Source organism: Oryctolagus cuniculus, chromosome 6, assembly GCF_964237555.1.
Source record: "Oryctolagus cuniculus chromosome 6, mOryCun1.1, whole genome shotgun sequence".
Lineage (NCBI taxonomy): Eukaryota > Metazoa > Chordata > Mammalia > Lagomorpha > Leporidae > Oryctolagus > Oryctolagus cuniculus.
In genome coordinates, this window is record NC_091437.1 from 121,086,885 (window position 1) to 121,108,472 (window position 21,588).

Here is a 21,588-nt window from a genome sequence, read left to right on the forward strand (position 1 = left end):
TGCTGAAATCAAGGGGGAACCTCGTCAAGTCCGGCACCAGATGTTGCTGTGGATTTGTTCTGAGAGGAGGAGCGTGGTGAGGGCAAAAGGCGCAGAGTCACAACACAGACACCAGGAGTTGGGAGTTGGGTGAAAGCGGGCCAGAGGCAAGCAGCCTGCAGACTCATTTATTTCAGTTGGTACAGCAGCTTATATAGCTGAGGCAGCCAATAAAGTCAAAGGGCGGTTTATGCCCTAACCAATCACAGCCTATTGCCAGGCCGGCTCCATTGCCAGGTGGTTTCCCAGGTGGCTTCCCAGGTGGTTTCTAAAGCCATTCCTGAGTAACTGATGCTTGCTTGCCAGTGGTCGTCTTGGCATGGCCATCTTGGCATGGCCTTCTCATTCCACCACATTCCTGTTCTGCTCTGTTGTTACCAGCTATGTCCTTGTTTTCCTGAAGATGCCTTCATGCTGGGACTTCCTGCCTGATAGTTCCTCATCCTTTCCTAGAGCACATTTTCCTTGCACACTAAGTCTTTTTAGTATTTATGGGCCAACCTCTGGGTTGCCCCTTTATGGAACCTTCTCTGCTCCTCAAATATTCTTCTCTGTGCTTCCATATTGTAATTTTCACACATTTTATAGCACACTTGACTTGGTGCTATAGTTGTGGTAGCCGTTAGTGTTATTTCCCAAATATTTCTGGTTTTCCTTCTTCCTTGACAGGAATGAATTCTTGGCTGCTTGTGGTCAGTGGCTTGTCACCAGTTCTGACCAATGAGGTGTCTGTGCCCCTTTTGTGACAGAGCATTTAGTAGAGCCCTAACTCCCTTTGAGTGTGACAACTTGGTGATATTCCAAAAAGCTGTATGGACAATTGCCTGGAGTGGCTTTATGAGCCCTTATGTCTGCCATCCATAGATTTATGTATGTTACTTAGAGCTGTTAGTAGCAATGCCTATCAGCAGTTCAGGGACTTTCTATAACAATTTGGATCCCATTACTTTGGCTTTTTCTTTATTCCTCATGTGAGACACATGAGGGACGGAGAGGAACACAGAGTATGGGTTGGAAGGCCGTGTAGACCCAGGATCCAAGCCTGGCTCTACCACATGTTGGCTGTACAACCATGGTCAACTAACTTTCTAAGGCTCTCTAAATCTCAACTTTCCTGTCTTCAAACTGACAAGAAAAATGTCTACTCTATAGGGTTATCTTGAGACACAGTTGAGATAAAGGGTAAACACGTTAGTACATGGCCTGGAATCTAAAGCACAAGGTTGCCCGCATCCCTAGAACCATGTTTCCTGAGGGGTTTTTGCATTCAAAAGCCACATGCCAGATACCTAAAATTCTAGTCTCCAGGGGCTGGTGTTGTGGCATAATAGGTTAATCCTTTGCTTGCGGTGCTGGCATCTGATATGGGTACAGGTTTAAGTCCTGGCTGCTCCTCTTCTGATCCAGCTCTCTACTACAGCCTGGGAAGTCAGTGGAAGATGGCCCAAGTCCTTGGGTCCTTGAACCCATGTGGGAGACCCAGAAGAAGCTCCTGGCTCTGGATTTACCCAGCTCTGGGATGTTGTGGCCATTTAGGGAGTGAACCAGCAGATGGAAGACCTTTCTCTCTGTCTCTCCCTCTCAGTGTCTGTAACTCTACCTCTCAAATAAATAAATAAATAAAAACCTTAAAAAAGAATTCTAGTCTCCAAGACTGATAAATCTAACTCTGTTGAACAATTTTCTCAAGCCAAAAAATGTACTTATTCAAATTATGTGGAGGAGAACATATGATATTTGTCCCTTTGGGACTGGCTTAATTCACTCAGCATGATGTTTTCCAAATTCCTCCATCTTGTTACAAATGACCGGGTTTCGTTGTTTTTGACTGCTGTATAGTATTCTATAGAGTACATGTCCCATAATTTCTTTATCCAGTCTACTGTTGATGGGCATTTGGGTTGGTTCCAGGTCTTAGCTATTGTAAATTGAGCTGCAATAAATATTAATGTGCAGACAGCCTTTTTGTTTGCCAATTTAATTTCCTTTGGGTATATTCCAAGGAGTGGGATGGCTGGGTTGAATGGTAGGGTTATATTCAGGTTTCTGAGGAATCTCCAGACTGCCTTCAATAGTGGCTTAACTAATTTGCATTCCCGCCAACAGTGGGTTAGTGTCCCTTTTTCCCCACATCCTCTCCAGCATCTGTTGTTGGTAGATTTCCGAATGTGATCCATTCTAACCAGGGTGAGGTGAAACCTCATTGTGGTTTTGATTTGCATTTCCCTGATTACTAGTGATCTTGAACATTTTTTCATGTGTCTGTTGGCCACTTGGATTTCCTCTTTTGAAAAATGTCTATTGAGGTCCTTGGCCCATCTCTTAAGTGGATTGTTTGTTTTGATGTTGTGGAGTTTCTTGATTTCTTTGTAGATTCTGAGCACCAAAGGGGAAACTTGTTGAAGTGAAATGGACACTATGAGAAACAGTGACTTGTTCAGCTCTTGTCCTGACGGTTGATCTACAATGTAATATTTTATCCATTTTAGTATTTTTTTTTGTTCTAGTACCATTGGTTGAACTCTGTAATTAACACACAATTATTCTTAGGTGTTTAAATTTTAACTGGAAAGTGATCCCTGTTAGGAATTTGGAAAACATTATGCTAAGTGAAATAAGCCAATCCCAAAGGGACAAATACCACTTGTTCTCCCTGATAGGTGACAACTAACTGAGCACCAAAAAGGAAACTTGTTAAAGTAAAATAAAAACACTATGAGAAACGGTGTCTTGATCAGCCCTTGCCCTGACTGTTGATCAACAACTTAATATGTTATTCCTCTTAGTATTTTTTTTTGTTTGTTTTACTTAATACCTTTGGTTGAATACTGTAATCAATACACAATTATTCTTAAGTGCTGAAACTTAACTGAAAAGTGATCGCTGTTAAAAATAAGAGTGGGAATAAGAGAGGGAAGAGATGTGCAATTCGGGACATGCTCAAGCTGACTTACCTCAAACGGTAGAGTTAGAAACATACCAGGGGATTCCAATTCAATCCCATCAAAGTGGCATGTACCAATGCCATCTCACTAGTCCAAGTGATCAATTTCTGTTCACAATTGATCATAATAATAGGACTAAGAACCAAAGGGATCACATAAACTAGAATAGTGTCTGCAAATAGTAGCTGATAGAATAAAAAAGGGAGAGAGCGATCCAACATGGGAAGCGGGATACACAGCAGACCCATAGAATGGCAGATGTCCTAAACAGCACTCTGGCCTCAGAATCAGCCCTTAAGGCATGCGGATCTGGCTGAAAAGCCCATGAGAGTATTTCAGGCATGGAAAGCCAAGACACTCTGGGAAAAAAAAAAAAAAAACCTAAATGAAAGATCTCTGCGAGTGAGATCCCAGTGGAAAGAACGGGTCATCAAAGAAGGAGGTACCTTTCTCTGAAGGGAGGAGAGAACTTCCACTTTGACCATGGCCTTGTCTAAATATGATCAGAGTCGGTGAACTCAGGGGGCTTCCATAGCCTTGGCGACTCATGACAAGAGCCTAGGGTGATTACTGATGCCATAAACAAGAGTGTCAATTTGTTAAGTCAACAACAGGAGTCACTGTGTATTTACTCCTCATGTAGGATCTCTGTCCTTAGTGTGCTGTACATTGAGATTTAATGCTATAACTGGTACTCAAACAGTATTTTTCACTTTATGTTTCTGTGTGGGAGCAAACTGTTGAAATCATTACTTAATGTATGCTAAACTGATCTTCTGTATATAAAGAGAATTGAAAATGAATCTTGATGTGAATGGAAGGGGGGAGGGAGTGGGAAAGGGGAGGGTTGCGGGTGGGAGGGACGTTATGGGGGGAAGCCATTGTAATCCATAAGCTGTACTTTGAAAATTTATATTCATTAAATAAAAGTTAAAAAAAAATTTATGTGGAGGAAAGAAGCTACAAAGTGACATCATTTATGTAAACCTGAGAACTAAACAAATTGCTAAAACCTTTGTTTAATTATTTTATGTTCTTTTTCTTAAAAAAAATTTATTCATTTATTTGAAAGTCAGATTTATAGAAGGAGAGAGAGAGAGAGAGAGAGAGAGAGAGATTTTCCATCTTCTGATTCATTCCCCATATGGCTTCAGTGGCCAGGCCTGGCCAGGCTGAAGTCAGGAGCTTCATACAGGTCTCCCTAGTGGGCATCAGGGCCCCAAATATTTGGGCCATCTGCTGCTGCTTTTCCTAGGCCATTAGCAAGGAGCTCTAATGGAAATGGAACAGCTGGAACACGAACTGGTACTCATATGTGTTGCTGGTGTCTCAGGTGGTAGCTTTACCCATTATGCCAAAATGCTGGTCCCCACTGTGTTATGCTCTAAATCCCAAACTTCATAGATATTCTTAATAGCCACAAAGAAGTATATCATATAGAACTCTGCATGTTATGAGGACATACTACTTACTGTTTTTCTGGCACTGGCACTGAAATACACAACTTGGTTATAAAATCAAAGGTGTTTTTTATTTTTTAAATTTTAAGTTATACAAGTTTCATGTATTTCATATATACAGATTTAGGAACATAGTGACACTTCTCCACCAACCTCCCTCCTGCCCATGCTCCATCCCTGCTTCCTCCTCCCTCTCATCAAAAGTATTTCTAACTCAAAATGACTCAAGAAATAATTTGATTCACTACATTAATTTTACAGTTGAAGAAACTACAAATCAGTTGGCTTATGAGATTATTAGGACTAAAATCCCAACTCCTTTGAATCTAAGGATTTTACCGTAACAACATAGTGGTCTGGAGCTTTAGTTATTGTTTATGAAGGGTTGCTCTCTTATTATTTTGTGAGACCTCTGCAGAAGTACAAAAAGGCACAGAAAAGGTAAATGCCAAAATAGACCATATTTAGCCTTACTGGATCTCACACATTTGAGTTAAGTTATTCATTATGGCATACTCAGAGTTCCAATCTATCCATGTAATTGGAATCTCTGATGAACTTTTATTTTTTCTAAGTTTTCTTTAAAGATTTATTTATTTATTTGAAAGGCAGAGTTACAGAGTGGCAGAGGCAGAGGAGAGAGAGAGAGGGAGGTCTTCCATCTGCTGGTTCACTCTGAAAATGGCCGCAATGGCTGGAGCTGCGCTGATCTGAAGCCAGGAGCCAGGAGATTCCTCCAGGTCTTCCCACGCAGGTGCAGGGGCCCAAGGACTTGGTCCATTTTATACTGCTTTCCCAGGCCATAGCAGACAGTTGAATTGGAAGTGGAACAGCTGGGACTTGAACCAGTACCCATATGGGATGCCAGCACTGCAGGTGGTGGCTTTACCCACTACTCCACAGCACCCACCCCTTTCCTAAGTTTTGCAATGTTTTATATTCTACAAGCTGAGGTGTGTTTTTGTGTGTCTGTCCATTAACTCTGAGGACCTCAATTTTTAAAGCTCAAATTACTTACAAATAACTATTTAGATAAAATTATACTATTACTACATTAAGCACTTGAGTTAATGCTTAAAATTTCAGGTTCTTCCTTTATCTCCTCTCTCCCCCAAATACTTCTTTAGCACTTATAGTGTCAGGCAATGTTCCAGTGATCAGAAGTACAAAGATGAAAAGACCAACAAGGAACCTGAGTGTGTTATCCCTGAAGTTCTTGTGTTAGAAACTTCATCTCTAGTTCATGTGTTAATGATATTTGGAGGGGGAAAGACCTTCGGAAAGTAATTAGGTTTAGATAGCATCACGACGGAGGGATCCCATGATGGCATTTGTGGCTTTAAAAAAAGAAGAAGAGACACTGGAACTAGTACGCTTGTTCTGTGTTGATACGTGACGCCCTCTGCCTTGTTAAGATGTAACACGAAGGTGCTTACAGGATGCTGGTGCCTTGCTCTTGTAGTTCTCAGCCTCCAGAATCATAAACTAAACAAATTTAGTAATATTATTATCCAGTTATTATTATCCAGCCTATAGTCATCAGTTGTAGCATCAGAAAATGAGCTAAGACACCAAGAAAGTTGAGGTGGTTATGTTAATTTATGTGATATTAGTTTATATTTGTCCATCTTGCCCTTGAAACTAAGCCAGTAAATGGTACCTTGAATGCAGATACTAGATACCCTCAGGCCTGTCTCCTAGCCTCCCTCCCTTAGCTTGAAGTGTCCTTTTTTTTTTTTTTTAAAGACTTACTTATTTGAAAGGCAGATTAACATAGATAGAGGATGTGACAGAGGTAGATCTTCCATCTGCTGGTTCATTATCCAAATAACCACAACTGCTGGGGCTGGGCCAGGCTGAAGGCAGGAGCCTGGAACTCCATGAGTCTCCTATGAGGGTGACAGGGGCCCAAGCACTTGGGTCATCTTCTGCTTCCTTCCCAGATGCATCAGCAGGAAACTGGATTGGAAGTAGAGCAGCTGGGATTTGAACTATGGTCATATGAGATGGTGGTGTTCTGGGAGGTGGCTTAACCTGCTGTGCCACGATGCCTGCCCCAAAGTGTCCTGGCCCAGCCTTTGGATAGCAAATCAACCACATATTAAAATTAACTCACTGAATTGAGTGAGTGGTACAGCTGGCACTAGAAGGTTCTAATCGCCAGACTCACGAGGTTATTTCCTTCTCCCATAGATGACACTCTGATGCTCGGAATTGTCTTGAGGGGTTTCTTTTTGGGGAATTCCAGGTCTGGGACTGAAAGTAACTACCACCTACGTGTAACCCCAGGCTGACTGAAGTCCACTTTGCTGTCATAAAAATTCCCTAGAGAAGACAGTAACAGTGACCAATCAAGGGAAAACCACAAACCAAAAATCTGGACACTTCTCATCCCAACTCCAGCCCATGAGAACTTTTGCCCCTAAACCCCTCAGGTCCAGAATTAGTTGATAGCTGCCCTGCTCTTTGTTTTGCTCATTTCAATGAACACTTCCTTTATTTTATCACCCTGATGTCAGTGACTGCCGTCGTTCATGAGCAAACACAGTTTTGGGGGTTCTGTAACAACTCAGCTGGTTTTGGGGATTCTATATTGCTCTGTGGATGAAAGATGCTATGTGTTTAATAATATGTATTAGCACAAGAAATTTTCATGACCTCAGCCATCACTATTTTGATTCTACTTCTTTTCAGTTTTCCCATTTGATAACTGAAAATATTGCTTCTGCAGGTAAATGATCAGTTTTTAGTTTGATTCTCAAGTCAAGAGCTGTTGGTCTTGGGTTGGGTTCAAAGAAGCCTCCTGATCCAACAGCAAGTCTTTCAGGTAAAATTATCTGGTGCCTGATTCCTTCATGGTGTGTGATACCAGATCATCCCATTGACTTCAAATTCAACCTCAACTTTACATTAGAGTTTCCCACTAATCAGACATCCTCTGAATGTCTCAAGGTTTCTCCCTGTGCACATCCTTTGTTGGTCCAAATGTTCTGCCCACTGTACCTCAGTCCTTCTATGTCCTGGCACATGCTTCCTTTTAGCAACCTAGTCTTTCCCTGGTCTTGCACCATGCTCCATCGTTTCTCACTATAGCTTAAAAATGATATTTTCTTTCTGTCACCTCCTTCCTCTTGCTGCACTCAAGATTTAGCATAGAGGAATTTCACTTGTTCTCCATTACATCCTTCGCCTGCTGAAGATCTGCTGAAACTCATATTCTAGTATGCAGCTTCCAGTTCAAGTTGCACTTTCATTGAGGGGATAGAGTTGTGCCTAGTTAACAATGGAAAGCAAACTTTATTTTGGCCACTATTTAATTAGCTGCATGATTCTAAACACTTTCATCTTCCTTTCTCTTTGTTTTTTGGCTAGTTCCAGGCTCTGCACACCAGTTTTACACATAGTTATCTCTTTACATCTTGGCAATGTGTATAGGCAGGAATAAAATGTGGCTCAGGTGGGATTTGCTATTTTCTTATTATTTAACTAGGCAAGGCTTCAAGTAAGAACTATTCTGCAAGTGAATGTTTAGATAAATAATTGTTCAGATTCTCGCATGCAGCAAGGCTGGTTTATTCTTGACAATCCTTGAAAGTTCTTTTATTTTTCTGGTCACAGTCAATTTAAACTGACTTGGCAAGTGACCAGATTGCCTCCACATGAATTACAAATTATTAGTGTCATTGCCTCTTCCACTGTACAAATGGCTGCTATGTTGTGAACAGAAACCAGGCAACACTTAGACCTAGCCAGCCTTTCTAAATGTCCTTTAAGAAAGAGGATCATGTACATTTGATTTCAAACTCAGAATCTCCTCCCTGGATTTTCTGAGTGAACTAATTTATGTTTTACCTTAAATTTCCTAGCTGATGAGTAAGTAACTGCCAAAGAATACTGCTCCAGAGAAGGCTCTGAGTGCTAATTCCAGAGACTGGTCTCAGGAGCTTTTCCGAGATGGGCATTCTTTGTCACACTTGAGTCATAGGAGGGAGGAGCTAATCTCTGCTGGGACTTTAGTTAGGTTTTTCCTTGAGACCAAGTGGCAGTAAGACCCAGTAACAATCGCTGTGTATTTGAATCCATGCTACATTTTCTTCAGTCTTCTAGCTGCTGTCTGCCAAGAAGTCCCTTACCCCTGGACTTCTCTATTTTATGATATTACAGGCTATTGGGAACAACTTTCATGTATTTCATGTACACAAATGTAGGAACATAGTGATACTTCCCACCATTCTATCCCTCCCGCCCATGCTCCAACCCTTCTTCCTCCTCCCTGTCCCATTCTCACTCTCAATTTTTAGGAAGTTCTATTTTCCGTTTATTTAATGATCCTATAGCTAACTGAATTTTTATCTTTCATGCAAAGTGATGCTAGTGGTAGAAAGTAGATGATTATATAAGCCATAATGGTTTGGGTAGCCTAGTTGAGTTGGCAATATTGTGACACTGGATATGCATCCCAAGATACCTGCTCAATAATGTTGCCTGAATTTATTGTGCAGAAAAAAAAACCAGAATATTTCCTGATTTAACTTGTGCTTTCTAGAAAAGTAATATTTGTGGAAGTAAGTGATTTCACCAGAAAAAAGTCTGAATTATGCATTTAGGAATGATAGGTGTATCATAGTTATTCTTCTCTCACTATTTTTAGCAATTCTAAAAAAAAAAAAACCCTATATGAAAGATCTCCGTGAGTGAGATCCCAGTGAAAAGAACGGGTCATCAAAGAAGGAGGTACCTTTCTCTGAAGGGAGGAGAGAACTTCCACTTTGACTACGACCTTGTCTAACTATGATCAGAGTTGGTGAACTCAGGGGGCTTCCATAGCCTTGGCGACTCATGACAAGAGCCTAGGGTGATTACTGATGCCATAAACAAGAGTGTCAATTTGTTAAGTCAACAACAGGAGTCACTGTGCACTTACTTACTCCTCATGTAGGATCTCTGTCCTTAATGTGCTGTACATTGAGATTTAATGCTATAACTAGTACTCAAACAGTATTTTTCACTTTGTGTTTCTATGTGGGTGCAAACTGTTGAAATCATTACTTAATATATGCTAAACTGATCTTCTGTATATAAAGAGAATTGAAAATGAATCTTGATGTGAATGGAAGGGTGGAAGCGGGGAGGGAGAGGGAAAGGGGAGGGTTGCGGGTGGGAGGGAAGTTATGGGGGGGAGCCATTGTAGTTCATAAGCTGTACTTTGGAAATTTATATTCATTAAATAAAAGTTAAAAAATTGCAAGAATTTAGGAATATTGTGAAATGAATAAGTATCTGCTTCCTGAGAAACTATCTTATTTTCTTTTCGAAGATGTGTCTAATATCCTAATGTGGTTAGGGTATGAGATTTCCTTTAAAATATGTGTGCCTCATTTTAAGTCAGGAATCTCCCTGGCTGCATGATTGACAAATTACACAATTTGAAGTTTGTGACTTACTTCTTCCTAATTATCTGTAAAATGGACAAAACAATCCCTGAATTTATGAGAAAGCATCCAAAAGGACTGCAGGATTGCATTTTTTGGGTAAATATATCCAAACAATTTTGGCAATAGAATTTCTCACAATTAAAACAGATAGTAGCATAATAATTATAGGATACTTGAATAGTTGTTTAGTGCTTTCATGGGATGGATTTTGTTACAAATGCCCAAATCAAACAAGGATTTAAAGAAAATACCACTTTTTCTAATAATAACGATTCTATTTAAAGTTCGCCATTACTAATACATTGAGATATTGTGTGCATGTGTGATCTGGAATCCTTCAGCCAAGAGCTGGGAAATATCGTTAGTGATTAAGTGAAAATGAATCTCACCTTGGGAATGAAGGAAATAAGTATGTTTGAGAATAACTTCAACATTCATGCATGGGTTTGGGGCAAGACTGCTTAAAAATGTTGTAATCCTTTCAGAAGGTTCTAACTGAGGTAGATAATGAATTTGTTCTGCAGAGAGCCTTCTCAGATTACTCTCTTTGTTTGCAGGATGGTTCTTAGTCCACTGGAAGACTTTGTTGTTCAATATGCTCCTCACCCAAGTGGGATTGTGTCCGGTGGAATGAGGGAAGGTCAACTGGGACAGCTTTGTGTTTTCAGACAGGTTTTATGCTTCTAATAAAGTTAATTAGGAAGTGAAATCTTAAGCAGTTGACAGTGTGCATTGTTGGCTACTAGGGCATGGTGACAAATAGCCTTGAAAGGTCTTCACTTTCTTTTGTAAACAGAAAGGTAAGGAATTTGCACAGAAATGCGCTGGTAAAGATCTGCTTTTCATCAGGGTCTAACCACATAGTAAACAACAGAAATAACTTGTTTTAATAAAGCATGGTGTTGAAACATTTGTCAGCAAGTCCTTTCTACCAGCTTCAAAAGGTATATTTGGATAAGAGAAAACTTTACCCATCAGAACACAATTTGAAATTTATTTATATAATTTTTTCTTCATGTCAAGGTCAAGAAGCTTACGGGAAAAAGTTTGACTTTCCTGTAATCATGAATTTATCTGTTATTAGGCTGAGCTATTATGATGAAGAATTCACTTATTATCTCAGGGTAGAGGTGGTTGAGGGAAAAGAGACAACTCTGTGAAATATTTGATCTGGAATAATTTAATGAATTCTGTTATTTTAAGGGTAGAAGTGTACTGGGTTCCATGGGAAGGACCTTTCCCAATGCAAACATGTATTGTAATGATGAGAAAAAACAAGAACCTGATTGATGTGATACAAAGCATAGATAAACCTGGGAGGTAGGGCTGAGCCCGGATCAGGGGCAGTGATGAAGAGCTTGAGATACAAAGCTTCAAGAAGTGGGACTGGCAGTGCAGGCAGGCAAATTAGAAATGGAAGAGAAGGAGAATAATGAAAGAAATAACATGAAAATTATGGTTTCCAGTGTGGGGATGAGGTCTTAGAGCTCTTAACAGTTAGAGCAAAACAAGGCAATTATTTTTTAATTCAATGGGATTTGTTGGCATATCAATTTCTCTCTTCCAAGCAATGAGAATTTCCTAGGAAGGCTCTGCACTTGCCTGATCACATGTTCTGAGGGGATGGGAAATGGTCTATGCTGGTCCACACATGGCTACTGTACACTTGCAATGTGACCCAATGCCTGAATTCTGAATTTTGGATATTGCTTTGGATATGTGTCCCCCGAGGGATCGTGTTTTGGAATCTTGCTCCCCAGTGTGGTGATGTTCAGAGGTACTAGGCTTTTAAGAGTTAGGACTTAGTGGGAGATTGTTAGGTCACTGGGGCTGTGCCTATTGAAGGGAGGAAGGGAGTTCCCACGGGACCCCAGTCTTACTGAGTGATTTCTTCTTCTCACATGATCCCCTGCCACTGTGATATCGTCAACTGTGATGAGATGCAGCCAGAGGCCTCACCTGAGTCAGTGCCATGCTCTTTTTTTTTTTTTTTTTTTGGACTGGCAGAGTGGACAGTGAGAGAGAGAGAGACAGAGAGAAAGGTCTTCCTTTGCCGTTGGTTCACCCTCCAATGGCCATCGCAGCCAGCGCGCTGCAGCCGGCGCATTGCGCTGATCTGATAGCAGGAGCCAGGTGCTTCTCCTGGTCTCCCATGCGGGTGCAGGGCCCAAGGACTTGGGCCATCCTCCACTGCACTCCCTGGCCACAGCAGAGAGCTGGCCTGGAAGAGGGGCAACTGAGACAGAATCTAGCGCCCCGACTGGGACTAGAACCCGGTGTGCCGGCGCCGCAAGGTGGAGGATTAGCCTAGTGAACCGCGGCGCCAGCCTAAATTTCTGAGCCTATTGAGCTGTGGCGCCAGCCGCCATGCTTTTTTGACTTTGAGCCTCCAAAACCATGAGTTAAATAAACCTCTCTTCTCTGTTAAGTGACTCTGACTCATAATAATAAAAAACAGACTGCTACAATCATTCTACTCAGTTTTCTTTAGCTCCAATCACTTAGGCAATCTCAGTTCCATCAATGACAAATTTACAACTCACAGATGTAATTCTTTCTATTAGTCAATGAAATAAAATGGTATCAGAAACAATAAGTTGTTTTAATATTACTCTGTCCCTGATGTAGATTCTTCCTCTCTAATCCCTATTTGAAACTCTTATTCATACTTTTACATCATCTGTTCCTGTCTCTAATGACAGGTGTTTGGTCATCTTTATTCAGTATGGTATCTCCAGTACCCAGACCAGGACTGAAAAATGTTAGCTGCTAAATAGATTTTTATGAAATATTATTTTAAAAAGCACATATATTTTCCTGTTCTCTTATAGCTTTCTTTGGAAATTGTTGCTTTGTTTAGTAGCATGATGATATACTCATGCCTGCTGCACCCAGATTTTTATCTTACAAATATTCTTGATGAAGCCTAGTTAAGTATTTTATATAGTCAACGTGAAAGAATATCTGGGATTCTGGAAAGCCATCTTCAGCTACATTTTGCATAGAGTTTTTACAGTAGGTGATATCTAACATTTTTTTTTTTTATCAGGGGGTTGCACTCTCTGCTATCTAAGGGCCTCCAGTATTCTTTATGCTTTCTTAATTTCCCTTCAACATTTGGAGCCCAAACAAAAGTGGTAAGATGAGCTTGTTATGTTAGCCAGCTAATGAATCAATTAGCCAATGGGTGGGAGCTCTTCATATATGCAAGGGACTAGTTGAAGTGACTTGACATGAGTGTACCTGCCTTTGAACTGAAGGTCAAGTTCCTGTGGAAGTGTAAATCTCTGTGCCTCCCTTCTCAGCTCACCTGTGTGGTTAAAAACAAGTATCAGATCCACATTCTACGAGAACTAGAAATTTCCTCCGTTTTAATGGCTTCTTAAGTGCCTGGAGAGTTTCATAGTATGAGTGAATATCATGAAAGAGAATAAGAAGTTAAAGAAAGTGAGAAAAAGAAAGTTTTATTGCTTCAAAAACAGTGGCAAGTCCCCTTAAGTGGTAAATGGACCATCTGCGTGCTCAGGCACCAGTAAATGCATAATTTATTTTAAATGACCAGGTACGTATCTATCCTTTTAAATGCCTATCTGGAATAATGTTGGTATTGTATATGAAAATGCAGTATGGAAACACAGTAAGCCTTTTAAGCATGGTGTGCCTATTTACTTCAAAGCTATTATTCTTCTTGTCAACAAGAATGCAATTTATTAACTCAGGTAAGTCGAAGGAGTCAGGCATTTTCTTGTAATATGGAAGCTAAGTAGATCACACCTTGAAAATCTGTCTGCTCCTATTTGAAAAAGCACTGCCTTGAATCCCAAACATTTTGTTTGAAATACTACAGACATTGTGGGGGCAATGCAAAAGCTTCATTTCTGATGGAATTCACCAACCCCTCCAGTCTTCCTAGGATATGGAAGTTTAGAAACACCCATGTCCCACCAATAGATTCTGTAGATGTTCTCCATTAAACTTAGAGCAAGGGAAAGGATTTGTTACGTCTTTTGGCTCATTCCAATCCCTTCCTTAAGTACTGGTTTACTATTTTCACAGTTTATAGAAACACAGCAATCAGGCCGGCACCCCAGCTCACTAGGCTAATCCTCCGCCTGTGGTGCTGGCACCCTGGATTCTAGTCCCGGTTGGGGTGCCGGATTCTGTCCCGGTTGCTTCTCTTCCAGTCCAGCTCTCTGCTGTGGCCTTGGAAGGCAGTGGAGGATGGCCCAAGTGCTTGGGCTCTGCACCCCCATGGGAGACCAGGAGAAGCACCTGGCTCCTGGCTTCTGATCAGCACGGTGAGCCGACCACAGAGCATCGGCCGTAGCGGTCATTTGTGGGGTGAACCAATGGCAGGAAGACCTTTCTCTCCGTCTTTCTCTCTCTCACTGTCTAACTCTGCCTGTCAAAAACAAAATAAAACAAACAAACAAAAAACCAAAAAACAAAACAAACAAACAAACAAAAAAACCAGCAATCAGAGATGGAAAAATCTTTATGGCCTTATATAGGCGTTAGTTTTTCATATTGTACTTTTCTCTTATGAATGCAACTCTCCTGTTCCCTTTAAATCAATCTATGTGTGTCTGTGTGGGTGGGTGGGAGGCAGTTAATTGAGTTGGTGGAGTAGAGTGGGCATTTGCCCAGTGATATCTTGGCAATGTAACTCAAGTTGCTGGAATTGCTTGTCTTCCAACCATACCCTGTTATATAATTCCCCTTTTAAAATGAGAAACTGAAGGATGAATGTCTTGAACTGCCTCATTTGGGCTTTGAAGAAGATGTGCACCCATTGTTTGTTGTGTGTGTCTACACCAGAGAGAATAATAGTCTAGTAAGACGGCTCATGGATTAGCTTTAATGTAGAAAAGGTACTATTTTATATTAAATACAATCCACAGTATTTGGACCCATGGAGTATATTTCAGTTGATGATTTTTTTTAATATTAAAGCAATTTTAACAGACATTTTAGTGCATCTAGCCTATGATAACCAATTCTAGGTTTTTTTTTTTTTTTTTTTTTTTTTTTTTGCTACACCAATGATTGTGTTCCCTTTGGAAGATTATTTAACATTAAAAATTTTAAAAATACATTATGTAACATATGGGGTCGACACTGTGGTGCAGTGGGTTAACGCCCTGGCCTGCCAGTTCAAGACCTGGCTGTTCCACTTCTGATCCAGCTCTCTGCTATGGCCTGGGAAAGCAGTGGAAAATGGCCCAAGTCCTTGGGCCCCTGCACCATGTGGGAGGCCCGGAAGAGGTCCCTGGCTCCTGGCTTCGGATCAGCACAGCTCTGGCCGTTGCAGCCAATTGGGGAGTAAACCAACGGATGGAGAACCCCCCCCCCCCACCTCTGTCTCTACCTCTCCTCTGTGTAACTCTGACTTTCAAATAAATAAATCTTAAAAAATACATTCTTTAACATATAAAAATATTGAACACCAATTTCTTATGAGAACTTTTGGGTTATTGTCATATCCTTTTATATCCTTCCCTGTTTTACCCTTCTTTAATTTCTGGAGATCGTAATTTCTCTTCAGCGTTAATCTATGTAGTCTGATCTCCAGCACTCTGCTAAAAGCCTCATTTCATTGTTTCCTTAGTTGGTTTCCTTCCCTTTTTCTGCTTAGTGAAAATAATATTGTGGTTTTTTTTTCTGCTTTCATATCTTTGAAGGGTCCTCTGTGTATCCACACAATATATTTCTTGATGTTTACATTTTTTCCTTTTTCAATGAAATGATAGTTTATTTTGTCTTTTTTTGATTCCAAATATCTTCTACACTCATGCATTTTTATTGCTTCCTCCCCCACACCCGTGGTTACCCACCTGTTCCCTCATGAGCCATGAGTGGCTCACAAAGCCGTTTCAGGTGGCCTGTAAGCTGCCTGTCGGCCCACTGCTCCTGCCTACACAAGTAAAGAGGTTGCCAGTGGGGCCTTCTTGTGCTCCTTAGCCACTGTTAGGGCCAATGCCCACCTGCTCCACGGTTACTCCTTCCACCATGGAAATAAACCTTCTTTCAAGTTTATGACTCATAACATTATAAATGAGGCATATCAGTGCAATTTGAATAATAAAAAATAGCCTACCAAGTCATAGCATCCCAACAGGAAGCCCTCGTTTCCTTAAGACTTATGAACTGAGTATGAATGGTACACAGTCACAAACCCAGGGATACCAAAAGAATGCAGTGGCTTTATTTATTAAAAACTAGCCTTGGCCTAGAATTAAAAACTCAGCTTGGCCATAGAAATCTTGCCAGTTCCAGAATATTCACTACCTTGTAGTCTTTAACACATAGTCCCTTAGTAGGGAGGGGACGGAGATGATAATTAATTAGCCAACTGAGGATTCTTCCCTCCATCTAGATGTTGGAGGGGTAGTGACAGCAAACTGGGCACATGCCCGGGTGGGGTGGGAGGCAGGCCTGTTCCCAGATGCAGCTCATCCCACCAGGACTTGGGTGCTGCTGCTCAAGTCTGCAGCACCTGCTGCTGGAGTCAGCGGCCTCACTGCCGCTCCCAGGTGTTGACTGTTGCTGTGTTCTCACTTCACCCTGAGGCTGCTCTGGTCTGTTTGCCTCTTCAGTGCATTCTGCAGGCAGGGGCTGCTGTGAGCATGAAGGCTGGGGCTTTCCCTGCAAGCACTTGGGAATGCCAGAACCACATGAGACTTCTTTGAAGTCTGTTTTCCTAGAGGTGGTCTTCGATAATATTTTTTCCCTACTGCTTAGGTGCCATCTGTGCTTGGTATTAAATCACTAAATCTAGTTTAACACTTAGTCCCCTAGTAGGAAGGGAGGTAATTAATTAGCCAAATCAGGATTGTAGGCAATTCCTATGTGGCTGGCAGATTTCCAGTCTATGCTCCAGGAGGCAGCTGGAAAAGGTGTAATCGATCGGGTTCTCTCAAGCGTCTGTGAGCTTCCTTTTATCATGTCCCTGCTGGGGTTCATCTCTCCCCATCTTTCACGAGATGATGGAGCCCTCTGCTCCTTTTGCTGGTTAGGTGCCCTTACATTCCTTGAATTCATGGTGTGAATTAAGTGTTCTGGGTTCCGTAGAATTTGGTTGTAATGCTGAAACCAACCTCTTACATTTTATTATTTATTTAAAATTTTTATTTATTTATCTGAGATGGAGAGAGAAGGGGCAGGGAAGAGAGCACTCATCAGCTGGTTGACTTTCCAAACGCCTGCAATGGCCAGAACCAGGCTGGGCTTAAACCAGGAGCCAGGAATTCAATCCAGTTCTCCCATGTGGGTGGCAGACACCCACTTACTGAGCCATCACTACTGCTTCTCAGGGCCTGCATTAGCAGGAAGCTGGAATCAGCTGAAGTCAGGTGTTGAACTCAAGTCTCCTGATGTGGAATGTGGGCTTCTTAAATGCAAGGCTAAAAGCTTTCCACAAACCTCTGAACTATTAAAAAAAAAAAAAGCTCTTTTAAGTGTTTGATTCTTGTAAATGAAAAGCTAAGACTTTCAAGACTATTGTCTCTGGGTTTACAGAAACAAATACCTATTGGGGAACTAAGAAGCCAAGAGTGTAGTTTATTCTTTTTCCAAAGTCTCTTCCCTAAGGGAGGTACACATTAAAATTGAGCATTGGGATAGAAAAGGAGAATACAAGTAACTACCTAGTTTAACATTAAAATAAAACCTCTGTAAATATATCTTTATTTATAGAAAGTATGTGATGATCATCTCAAAATGGGTCTCTTTTTTTCCATTTATCATTGTCTCTGGAGTGCTATCATATTGGAAAAGTCTGTGTCTTATAAACACACATCAAGATTCAATAATTGTTATGAATCCCTAAAAATAAAATAAGAATTGTGGTGTTCTAAAATATTTAGAGCTACTTCATTTGCAATTTTAATTATTATTCCACATGTAATTTCAAGGGAGAGGTGTGATGGAGTAGCTTAGAACTGGGTAAGGGTTTGAATCCTGGATCTGGCAGATATTAGCTGTATTACCGTGAGTAACTTAATTAAAAACTCTGAGGCTTTATTTCCTCATCTGCAAAATTGGGAGTAAGTGTTTTCAATGCTGCTTTCTGGAACACAGTTTAGGAAAAATATAATGCCAAGAGAAAAGGAGATTTTGTGGCCATATATAATTGAGGAATCCTGGGAAGACCTAATTAACCTTGATGTAGCACTTCCTGGGTCCTGTGTACAGCCAATTTCATTTTGGTTTTGCAGGAAAGGAATAATAAATAGGTGGTCATAGTTTCAAGCCAGAGAAACTCATTCTGATTGATCTAATGCACTGGATGTAATGCACAGTGCATTCCAGGAATGCACTGGAAAGATGCTAGCTGGCTCACAGAACTGTTAGGTAGGCTTTTGAGTGAGATCTGGAGAAAGGGTAGGAACAAAGAGAGTTGGGAGGCATCAGAATAACTTTCATGGACTAAGCCAGACTGAGAGCACACATAAACCCCATGGCAGTGCCTGGACACACCCACTCTACTGCCTCAGCTGTGGGGCTGACACTGGATGCTGCAGCTGCTCTTGGGAAATTGATGGTGCCACTTCTAGGATCACCTCTTGTGCCCAGTATAAACACTCCAGACACCTGGATGCTTTATCTCATTGGCTTCCAAAATCAAATGCAAAAGCAATTTAATCCCATCAAGGTGGCATGTACCAATGCCATCTCACTAGTCCAAGTGATCAATTTCAGTTCACAATTGATCATAATGAAAGGACTAAGAGTCAAAGGGAGCACATAAACAAGTCTAGTACCTGCTAATACTAACCGATAGAATAAATAAAGGGGAGAGTGATCCAACATGGGAAGCGAGATACTCAGCAGACTCATAGAATGGCGGATGTCCTAAACAGCACTCTGGCCTCAGAATCAGCCCTAAAGGCATTCGGATCTGGCTGAAAAGCCCATGAGAGTATTTCAGGCATGGAAAGCCAAGACACTCTGGCAAAAAAAAAAACAAAACAAAACAAAACAAAAAAACCCAAACAAAACAACAACAACAACAACAAACCTAAATGAAAGATCTCTGTGAGTGAGATCCCAGTGGAAAGAACAGGTCTTCAAAGAAGGAGGTACCTTTCTCTGAAGGGAGGAGAGAACCTCCACTTTGACTATGACCTTGTCTGAACAAGATAAGAGTCGGAGAACTCAAGGGGCTTCCATAGCCTTGGAAACTCATGACTGGTGCATAGGGAGATTACTGATGCCATAAACAGGAGTGTTAATTTGTAAAGTCAACAACAGGAGTCACTGTGCACTTACTCCTCATGTAGGATCTCTGTTCTTAATGTGCTGTACATTGAGACTTAATGCTATAACGAGTACTCAAACAGTATATTTCACTTTGTGTTTCTATGGGGGTGCAAACTGTTGAAATCTTTACTTAATGTATACTAAACTGATCTTCCGTTAAAAAAAAAAAGAAGAAATTATCAATTCCCAACTTGACTCTCACTGGGATTAAACATGACAATAGGTCTGATCTGATTTCATCATCATTTAAAAAATCATCTATTATTTTTCACTTTATGTTTCTGTGTGGGAGCAAACTGTTGAAATCTTTACTTAATGTATGCTAAACTGATCTTCTGTATATAAAGAGAATTGAAAATGAATCTTGATGTGAATGGAAGGGGAGAGGGAGTGGGAAAGGGGAGGGTTGCGGGTGGGAGGGACGTTATGGGGGGGAAGCCATTGTAATCCATAAGCCGTACTTTGGAAATTTATATTCATTAAATAAAAGTAAAAAAAAAAAATTAGAGATCTGTTGTAGGCTGAATAACAAACCTCCCTCTCCCCAGAACTTGTGAATGGATATATTTTCCCACCTGGTAAAAGGGGAGTTGGCTTGGTTAAGGCAAAGATTTAGACATGGGGAGGACATGATGTTTTCAGTGGGGTCTGACATAATCAGAAAGGTCCTTATAAAAGGGAGGTGTGGGGGCTAGCCAGGAGTGAAAGTTGTAAGGCCAGAAGCAAGAAGCAAGAAGCAGAACAGGCCATGAGCCCAAGATTGAAGGCAGACTCTGACGACCTGGAAAACACAAGAGAACAGATTTTCTCTTACAGTGTCCAGAAGGAGCCAGCACTGTGGGCACCTTGACATAAGCCCAACAAGACTCATTGACCACCAGAACAGGGAGAAATAAACATAAACTGTTTTGTGACACAATGTTTATAGCAATGTGTTACAGCAACAATGGAAAACTAACATAGGACACTTCAATCTGATTGGCACAGTGTAGGCAGTATGTCTAAACCCCAGATGGGAAGACTAGGAAAAGGAATGTTTTTGGTTTCTCCAGTGTGAAGTGATATGTAGAGTGGCCAAGATTTTAGAACATAAGAAATGAATCCTGATGCTGGTAACTTCAACCACCCAAAGTCAAAAGCTATTAACCACAAGATTATTATCTGGTATTTTAGACATGTGTTAGATACCAGCACCTCTATCTTTTGTAGGAGCATCTCCAGAACCTTGTCTGGAAAGGCAGTGTTGGAAGAAATTGTGACAACAAAGAACGGAGCACGGTGCCTGGTACATAAGGTAATGCCAGTCTCTTTGTGGTTGTTATTGGTAGCTACATTAAGGTGAGCACCAGCAAGTCTGCTGGTTTCAGACAACTCTGGCTCTGTTAGTCTTCCTGTGAAAGAAAAAAATACCTGAGTATAAAGCATGGAGAAATTGAGGAGAGACAATAAGGAAGAATGAAGGGTAACACAGAGCAGACTGGCAGTGATGCTCAGTTCTCCACGTGGGGAAGGCCAGAGTGATGGCCTTGAGCATGCTCCTGAGGCATGGAGGCTCTGGGGCCAGATCATGGCCGTGGACATGCAGAGGAAGGGCCACCCCTGAGAGATTCTGTGAAGAAAGACTTCACGGGATGTGTGACTTGGGCACAGGGCATGGATTTGAAAAGGGAGGCAATATCACTGCAGGGTTTGAAGCCGTATAGCCACTACAAAACTAGTGGTGCTAAAATGGAGACCAGAAAAAGAAGCTATTGGGACACTTTTTCTTTTGGCTAATTTTAAAATTTCCTTTGTCAATTTGAGATTGGGGCTAGAATCAGTTGAGCATTTACTTTCAGATGTAGTTTCACCCATCACTAGGACATTGGTTCACTTAATCATTTTTTTTTTATATTTTAAGGATTGATTTATTTATTTGAAAGGCAAAGAGATGGTGGATAGAGAGAGCTCTCCTACTGCCTGGTTTGCTCCCCCAATGCCGGCAATACCTGGGGTTCGGCCAGGCCAAAGTTAAGAGCCAGGAACTCAAGCTAAGTCTCCCACATAAGTAATAGGGACCCAAGTACTTGGGGCATCATCTTTGACTTCTTAGGCACATTAGCAGGCAGTTGGATCATAAGTAGGGAAGCCTGGACTTGATCAAGCACACTGATATGGAATACAAGTGTCCCGCCACTCACTTAAGCTTGAAGAGTGTGTGAGGCACAAGAGAGGAAAAGTAATCTCATGGAAATCTTACGATGTTAGAATTTTAAGATCATTTGATTCAGTTCACTTTACCTACAAATAAAGAAATGAGGCCTGGAAATTGTAAATGAAAAGGAAAATAATCTATGATCGAAATTAAAAATGAGAAATCAGAGATGTGCCAACACTGAGAGAGCCAACATTACAGAAGCAAAGGAAAAGGGACACAAGTGTATCAGAGGGACTTAGAAAAAACAAAAC

The 21,588-nt window shown here is 41.0% G+C and overlaps 1 long non-coding RNA gene across 5 annotated transcripts in view; it reads left to right on the top strand.

Annotated features, from left to right (window-relative positions):
• The window catches only part of LOC103348092 (uncharacterized), a 558,105-nt gene that overhangs the window by 347,004 nt on the left and 189,513 nt on the right, over positions 1-21,588 (top strand). For all 5 annotated transcript variants that reach the window (XR_011389240.1, XR_011389241.1, XR_011389243.1 and 2 more), the window contains one exon: positions 20,350-20,434. This is a non-coding gene — a long non-coding RNA (uncharacterized lncRNA). The remainder of the gene's footprint in view (positions 1-20,349; positions 20,435-21,588) is intronic.